Source organism: Bos javanicus, chromosome 3 (genome assembly GCF_032452875.1).
Source record: "Bos javanicus breed banteng chromosome 3, ARS-OSU_banteng_1.0, whole genome shotgun sequence".
Taxonomy (NCBI): domain Eukaryota; kingdom Metazoa; phylum Chordata; class Mammalia; order Artiodactyla; family Bovidae; genus Bos; species Bos javanicus.
This window is the reverse complement of record NC_083870.1, coordinates 105,173,139-105,181,612: the sequence shown is the minus strand read 5'-3', so window position 1 is coordinate 105,181,612 and position 8,474 is coordinate 105,173,139. Positions and strand designations below refer to the sequence as shown.

At 51.9% G+C, this 8,474-nt stretch overlaps 1 long non-coding RNA gene across 1 annotated transcript; it reads left to right on the top strand.

Moving 5' to 3' along the window:
• The first annotated feature begins 4,646 nt into the window (after positions 1-4,646).
• Positions 4,647-5,512, top strand: LOC133245368 (uncharacterized). Its single transcript, XR_009735657.1, has 2 exons — positions 4,647-4,814; positions 5,222-5,512. It is a non-coding gene; the product is annotated as an uncharacterized LOC133245368 (long non-coding RNA).
• Positions 5,513-8,474: the final 2,962 nt, after the last annotated feature.

Genomic DNA, 8,474 nt, shown 5'->3' with positions numbered 1-8,474 from the left:
CTTTCCTTCCACGATCCCTCGCCCCGGGGCAATTATGACTCTTCTCCCCATTTCCGCAATTTTGTCATTTCTAGGGTGTCATGTAAATGGAATCGTGCAGTAACCTTTGGAGACTGATTTTTTTCACTCAGTGAGATGCCTTGAAACCCATCCAGCACGTAGTGATAGTTGGTTCCTTTTTATTGTTAAGTAGTATTCCATCTGTGGTCAGACTTTTTAAAAAAATGCAAATACAGAAAATATGCAAATATTTATATACAAAATATACAAAAATATATATAGAAAAAAACCCCCCAAACACCCAGATTAAGGCCGGGGTGGGGGAGGTCTCCTGACTTCCTTTTTGCCCAGGTAACAGCCCGAGAAACCCAGGGCCAACCGTCTGCAGACACGGAGGCCGAGACATGGAAGACAGGCGGGGAGAAGACGAGCCGCCTACCCCGAGCCCTGCCGCTCCCTCTCCTCAGCTCTGTGGGACTCCATCTGGCTGCTGCTGACTCTCCCCTTGCATCTCTGTCTCTTTTCTTTTTTCCCCCTCTCTTTCTCCTCGCCCTGTGTGTCTCCATCTGTCTGTGAGTCATTCTCCCTCTTTTTCTCAAACCACAAAACATGGCTAAATGCGATTTCCATTGAGTGCAGAATCTTGTGTCTGTACTTCATTATTCTGTCTGGATTTGTACATGTTTTCAATTGCATAATTCCCCTCCTTCCTCATTTTCTCCCCAAGACTTTCTCCCACATAATATGAGCATTTGGGGGCCAGCTTTTGACAGTTCTGCTTTTGAATGCTGTAAAAAGTAGAGTGAGTGCCTCTTTCAGTCCTGCACCACCAGGGAAGCTTGGTTGGCAAATTCCCCAGGGTTCCTGCTGGGCTTTGTCCCTTAGGCCAGTCCTGGGGGAGGGAAGCCCCTTTATTCGCTCCTGAGAAGGCCAAGGCTTCAGCTGTAGCACCAGCCTTGGAAGAGTTCAAAGAGCATCCTGATGGCCAGCTCCAGACCTTCCACCTGCCGGCGACCAAAACATCAGGTTCAAACTCCCCTCTCTGCTCTTTAGAGTCTTTAACATTTGGACTGAACCTATTCATTTATTCTTTCAGCCAGAAAGGCTGGGCAGTATACTAGCTTCTTGCTCCAGGAGCCATTGCAGTTCTGAAATGGGTTGATAAATAATAACCTAAATATCCAACAAGAAGAGAATAACTCAATATGTTGTAAGATATCCTAAAGGAATAACAATTACAAAATCATTAAAAGTCATAGCTTGGAGAGTTTTCCAAGTGGGACGATACTCATGATATGCTGTGACAGTTCTAATGATGTAAAGATACACAGGCATGGAAAAAGGACTTCAAGAAAAGGCACCAGAGTGTTAACAGCTCTTATTTCTGGATTGTGGGATTATAGATGACTTTTTAAATTTTTCTTAATGTTTGCAATAAGTACATTTTATCTTTATAATCAGAAACAAATATGCATTATTAAAACTACATGAACTCTGCTGGATAAAAAGTCATTTCCACAGCTTTCTGCTCAAGTGTTGGAGGGCTTCCGTGTCTATCCTCCCCAGAACTCTGAGGGGAGGGCAGACCCCTGTCCAGGCATCTTTCCTCCAGCTCAAGCCTCTGCTGCTGTGCCAGGGTCGGGGGTGGGAGTGGAGGTAAAGCAGTCTGCATTGTAACTGTGTGGCTGCCCTGTTCCCACTCCCAGCTGTGGTTACAAATGGGGTTTGCAGAGTGGGCAGGTCCTGCCTGATGTCTCTGCATCTCTACATCGCACTTCTGAAGTCAGGTGCTGCCCCACCCCCGGATGCAGCGTCCTTGGTCCTCCTCACAGTGGGTTAGACAACCCCCATGGCCCCTGTGTACCCAGCACACACCCTTCAGGAGAGCAGCCATGCAGTCTTGACCTGGCAGCTGGGAGCTGGCAGGGACATGAGCCTTCCAGACGTGTATAGGTAGCCCAGAGGTTCCCTGGTTCTAGTTCATTGTACTGGAAAGAACTCTAGAAATAGAGCTCTAGAAATCCGCAGCTCTGCCATGAACCCCTGCCTGAGAGAAGAGAACCCAAGAGAAGGCTCTCAGTCCCGTTTGCCATATGGAAAGTTACCTACAGTTGTGTGGGGCACAGTTTTTTGACCGTGGGATTTTTGAGCCAGTTCTGTGGGCAAGCAACTCTCACCTGTAGTCTGGCCGCCACAGGGATGGCTTGGGGCTGGGCTCCGGAGCCAGTCTGCCTTGGTTCCTATCCTAGCTCCACCACCTTGGGCAAGTTTCTTCCCTTCTCTGTGCCTCGGTTTCCCCAACTGAAAAGCGGGGGTAATGATAGTACCTACTTCCTAGAGTCATTGTCAAGATTAAGAAGCTGATTCGTGCAAAGGCGGAGAACAGTGCCTGCCTCAGAGTAGGCTGCAGTGAATGTTAGCTATTATTCTTATTATCCTGCCATGCGTTCATGGGGCATGGGAACATTTGACATCGGGGCTCTCCCAGGAAGACCCAGATGTAAGTCTCTGTGATGAATGCCAAATGAGGATTACCAATGAAAAGCTCTGCCTCCAATCCATTCCTGAGTTGGGTGGGGTATAAAGAAATACAGGCTGGGCAGGGAGAAAGGACCAGGCTTCTTCAGAAATGGTAGAATCGCAGCCAGGACAGGGAGTCCATGCATGGGGGTGTAACAAGAGATAATTTTCAATCTGTGCTTGCAATGCCTGTCCATTTACAGATGCTATTTTCTTATACCACCCTGCAGGGCAGATTCCCATTAGGGGAGGAAACTGAGAAGGCTCAGACCGGGCGGTGACTCGCTCTGTACCCTGCACCTGGGACGGTGAGAGCTGAGATTTGAATCCAGGCCCATGCCAGTTTATGTGGACCTTTGCTGGCCTTTGCCTGGGCCAAGGAAGCCTCTGTTCCAGGGTGGCGGTGGGGAGGCCTGAGGCCTGAGAGGGGACACCTGGCGGGGAAACCCAGCCCCAAGAGTGGTGCTGGCCAGCCACAGGGGGGAAGAGCAGAAGTAGGTCAGGCAGGCAGGAGACAGAGCATGAAATTAACAAGCACACGGGGCTAGAGGAGTCACCTTCCAGGAGGGCGAGCAGGAAGAATGCAGTCCCTTGGCGGGGTGGGGGGTGGGGCGGGGGGTGCTGCAGGGCTGGAGCAGGTGGGGGAAGTAGGTTGCCCTACCAGTGTTTTCTTTCCTTGGCCTGACCCTGGGGGGCAGGATGGGAAAATGATGGGGGTTAGGAGGGTAGAGAGTGGCAGGCAGGGCCGCCAGTACAGGCTCCCTGAGGGCAGGACCATGTTCGCTTTCTTCACGGCTGACAGATCCTTTTTTTTGGCTGCATCGGGTCTTGGTTGCAGCACGTGGGTTTTTTTGTTGCACGTGCCAGTTTAGTTGCCCTGCAGCATCCTTGACCAGGGATCGAACCTGCATCCTCTGCACTGGAAGGTGAATTCTTAAACACTGGACGCCACCCCCCTCCACCTGGGAAGTCCCCCCACCATGGCTGACCAACTCTTGCTGCCTAGGACAGTAGCCACATACGATGAGCAAATCTGAACGAATATCTGTTCAGAAATAGCTCTGCTGTGTATATTATCAGTGACCGGGGGAAATAAGGCTTTTGTTCCTTGTTGGTACGGAGGAGCTTCACCAGAATTTGGTAGCATTTGCTGAGTACCTGCCGTGTACTAGCCCCAAGCTAGGTGCTGGGGACACCAGCATGTACAAGATACCTGTCTTCCCTTACAAACTTTGCCATCCAATGGAAAGACAGGTTAGCAAACGATTGTGCTAAACATGTAGATGCAAAGTTGAGACACAGAGAAGAGACAGTTCTGTTGGGGGTGTCCTCAGAGTACAACGTCTTAGAGGATAACTCAACAGGTGAATGGAAGGTTGAGGACAGGCCCATATTATGACGTTCACGGGTCCTAGGCACTTTTGTCTTCAAGTGCCTCTTCCTACACACACACACACACTCTCACTCATGTGCATGCATGAACAAATGCCAAGTAAACATCATTTTTAAAAACTATTTATTTATTTGGCTGCACAAGGTCTTAGTCGTGGCACACAGGATCTTTGGTCTTAGTTGCGGCATGTAGGATCCAGTTCCCCTACCAGGGATCGAACCCAGGTGCCCCACATTGGGAGCACGGAGTCTTAACTAACGGGTCACCAGGGAGGTCCCTATATTATTAAAATTAAATGATGCCCACACACATACAATTTAAACAGTGTATTTTGTGACCTTGCCCGCATAAACACAAATTATTAATGCTACATATTAAAGCATTTTCTTTGACCTAAAAGTTCATTTATTTCCTTCTCATTTTAAGAGAAGTGAAAACATTTCCGTGGATCCCTATAAGTGCTGTCCCTATAAGACATGACGGTGCCTGCTGTGCCTAACAGACCAGCTGGTCCAGGTTGAGAAGGAATTGGCTCAGCTCACCAGATGGACAAAGCACACCCCGTAGAAGGAGCAGCTCATGCTCACGGAGGCGTGAGGGCGCCGGCACCTTCCAGCAGGAGCACACTGTCCTGTGAGGTGGGACACTGGGTGTTTGAAAAGACTGGCAGGAGTTGGACTAGGAAATGTTGGGTGGAGGCACACAGGCTTGGAGGCCCTGTTATGCGCATGTTCAGCTCAGGCTTGAAACAATTGCAGAGGTTCTGGAATAGGGTTCAGAGGTCACTAGTGAGACCAGCAGATTTCTGAACCTGGATTCCAGAATGCCCTGTTGGGAATAGTGATGGGTGCTGGCTAAGGTCTCTCCCAGCTCTGGGGACTCCCCACCGACACTGGCTAGGGTAAGGCCGAGGGGCTGGGGTGGGACAGGGGGAGCAGTGAGAATTCAGCTGGCTCCTAGTTTCTCTCCACAGGGCAATTGGGGGGCCTTTGGGCCGGAGCGACTTTCTAGAACTGCTTCTGAACCCCGGACAGGAGGGACGCAGGGTGGTTTGGTGGAGAGGCCATGGGCTCTGATAAGAGGTTGACCAGAGCTCATATCACAGAGATGCCGTCTATGAGCCAGGTGACTCTGGACACCAGGCTTCACATTGTGAGTCTCGCTCAGCTCCTTTGTGAATAGAGGATGTATCTCCTCCCTGTGGGGCTGTTACAGGGATCCCATGGGGCCTGTACAAGGCTAGGACGGGGCGCAGACACAGAGGGGGCTCCTTCACGAGAGTCAGTGAGCACATACTTGTTCTATCAGTGTTCACAGAAAGCTTCCGGGTGCCAGAGGTTATGGCAAGCACCGGGGATGCGGCAGAAACAGCACGGGCACTGCTCTGCTCCCAAGGAGCTGCTTCTTCACCCTGCACGTCTTCTCGAATCATCATGGCCTGTTGCTCATCTGGGCCAGATCCTCCTCCTCCAGCATCCCACTGGCTGTGGCCCACCTAGGGCTACGGTTAACAGAGATTTTCCAGGAAGCCGTCCTCGCCAGTAGGGCCCCTGAAACTGAAGACTCTCCAACCAGCCAATCTGTCCCCTTCAATAGGAAGATTGTTCTGTGTCTGTCCAGTACTTTACACGTGTTCACAAAAGCCCAGTAGGGGCTGGTCAGGGATTGTGCTCCTGGTTTACAGATGAGGGAGGGAGGAGAGGGGATGTATCCCAGGGCACCCGGAGTGAGTAGAGAGCTAAGACTTGAATCCACGTTGGTCTGATTCTAAAGCCCAGGGCCAGCTCTGATTCAGGTGTGATTGTGGTCTGTGACCCGAAGGGAAAAGTGGCCCCACGGGTAAAGGTGCTTTGAGCCCCTTCTCCTGGGGCCTTCTGACCTCCAGCCCCATCAGCCCTGCCAGCGAGAAGGAGGGTGGGGCCTGCAGGGTGGAGTCAAGGGTTTTAAATGATACCCTCCCAGAGTCAGGGGGACCCAGAAGTTCCTGGTCTGGTCAGCAAACACTTCTGAATGGCCTTACATGTGCACAGTGGCACTGGGTGTGCAGAGGAGAATCTGACACTTCTTACCCCTCCAGGAGCTCACAGTCTCCACACCATGGCACTCTTGACACTTGAGGCTGGATAATTCTCACGGGAGGCTGTGCATTATAGGTGTGCAGCAGCATCTCTGGTCGCTACTCACTAAACGCCAGACGTGTGCATGCTCAGTCACTGCAGTTGTGTCCGACTTCTTAGTGACCCCATGAACTGTAGCCCGCTAGACTCCTCAGTCCATGGGAGTCTCCAGGCAAGAATACTGGAGTGGGTTGCCATGCCCTCCTCCAGGGGATTTTCCTGACCCAGGGATCAAACCCGTGTCTCCTGTGTCTCCTGCAGGCAGATTCTTTACCACTGAGCCACTGGGGAAGCTTCTAACATCCTCCTCAATGTGACACCAAAAATGTCTCCAGGTACTGCCAAATGTCCCTTGGAGGCAAGTTCCCCCTGGTTGAGAACCACTGGCTTAAGGAGAGAGGGAGGCTGTCATATCAAGACTGTGTGCTGGCTGCTATGCCAGAGGGGAGCACGAGTGCCTTCCGACCCAGAGACAGGAAAGGCTTCTGGGAAACGAACTGACGGTGTCAAGGCCAAGGCCGCGCAGCAAGCGCCCAGGATCCCTGCGTCCTGCTCTGTGCTTCCCTCCCGGCCCCCTCCCAGCTCCCCTCCCCCAGGCTCCTCTGACACAAGTGCTTCGGCTCTGGGAAGCAGCCACACTGGTCTGAGCAGTCTGGCTTTCTCGGTCCCCACTTGGTCTCATGGTCCTGCTGTCGAGTGGGTGCCCCATAAGCTTTCACACATGTTAAGAAAGACTCAACTTGTCCCCTGGGATAGCCCTCCGCAAGCTGACTGGGTGGCCACTTAAGTACTGTGCTTATGCTAAGAACAACTCTTTACCAAGTGCTTCAGCATAAGGACTTCCAGGTCCCTGGCTCCCTGGGAGTTGCTGAAACGTGGGAAGGAGAAAGCTCTGCGGCCTGCGAGCTAGCACGGCACAATAGGCTCGCCCAGTTCGTCCCTGGAAACAGCTGTGTGACCACCCAGATGCAAGCCCTTCCTTCTGCGGAGCTTCTGCTTCCTCATCTACCAAGCGGGCACAGCCACCTCCCCACCCAGGCTCCTCCCAGTGTTACCTTTGGGGGTAGCATTGTTTCCTAGGAAAATCTTTGCTGCTAAGTCGCTTCAGTTGTGTCCAACTCTGTGCGACCCCATAGACGGCAGCCCACCAGGCCCCACCGTCCCTGGGGTTCTCCAGGCAAGAGTACTGGAGTGGGTTGCCATTTCCTTCTCCAATGCATGAAAGTGAAAAGTGAAAGTGAAGTCCCTCAGTCGTGTCTGACTCTAGCGACCCCATGGACTGCAGCCTACCAGCCTCCTCTGTCCATGGGATTCTCCAGGCAAGAGTACTGGAGTGGGGTGCCATTGCCTTCTCCGAGGAAAACCTTTAATAGACAGAAAAGTCTTCTCCATGTTCATTGTTGTCTGAGTTTACAAGAGGCCACACAGGGTCAGTGTCCTGGTTTTGTTCTTTCTTTAAAAAATTGTGATTTGAATAGTTATCTACACATTTAACAGATTTATCAAGCCCTGACTGTATGCCAAGAACTCAGCAGCGGAGGCATGGAGCAGGAGAAAGGCTGAGAGGAGTAAGTCAGGTGTGTTAGGTGGCAACAAAATGCAAGAGGAGAGAAAACAGAATGGTGTGGGAAAGGTGGGGTGGGAGTGGGGGGGGTGGATGAAATTTTAGGTAGGGAAGACCCCTCTGGGAGGTGAGATTTGAGTAAAAACTCAAAGGCAGTGGGAAAGCAGGTTATGCCAATGTCATTCCAGATGGAACATCAGACCCTGCACCCAGATGTTTGGAAACAGGAGACCAACGTGGTGGTGGGGGCGGGGTGGAAGGGGAGGAGAGCGGTGGGGGAGGGGAGAGGGAGGGGGGCAGGTCCAAGCGGCGTGCTCATGGCCACTGTGTGGACTTTGGCTCTTCCTCCCCCCAACTGCCTGGAATCAAGTGTTTCTCATACTTTGCTGCTAATCCCTTAAGAACCCAGTTTAAAAAGTTCATTCCACCTCGCAGATAATTCAGAGCTTCTCTTAGACCGGGGGGCGGGGGGGCGGGGGGAGCTTGGGATGGTCAAGCTGAGCCCCTGACAGAGCCAGGATTTGACCCCCACTCTGTCTGAGCCCCCAGGGTTCCTCCAGACCATTCCACAGCCCAGGGCCAGACCCCGCTCCATTCTAAGGGTCACAGCGATTTAAGACTATTTCTGCCCCACTAAAGAGGGGTTGTTGAAGACTTACTCATCTCTTAGGTGCTAATGGTCACTCTACCCAGACATGCCCTTGGGAAAAAAAGACAAAAAGAGCTTGCTAGAATCAGGAGGCTGGGCCAGAGCTCTGGTTTGGACTCTGCCACATGGTTGCTACTTGACCTTAGTTTCCTGGTCTTGAAAATCCCTGACGTGCCCTCCTCAAGGTAGCAGTGAGGACAGAGAAGACAGATAAGATCAGGAGCAGCTCTG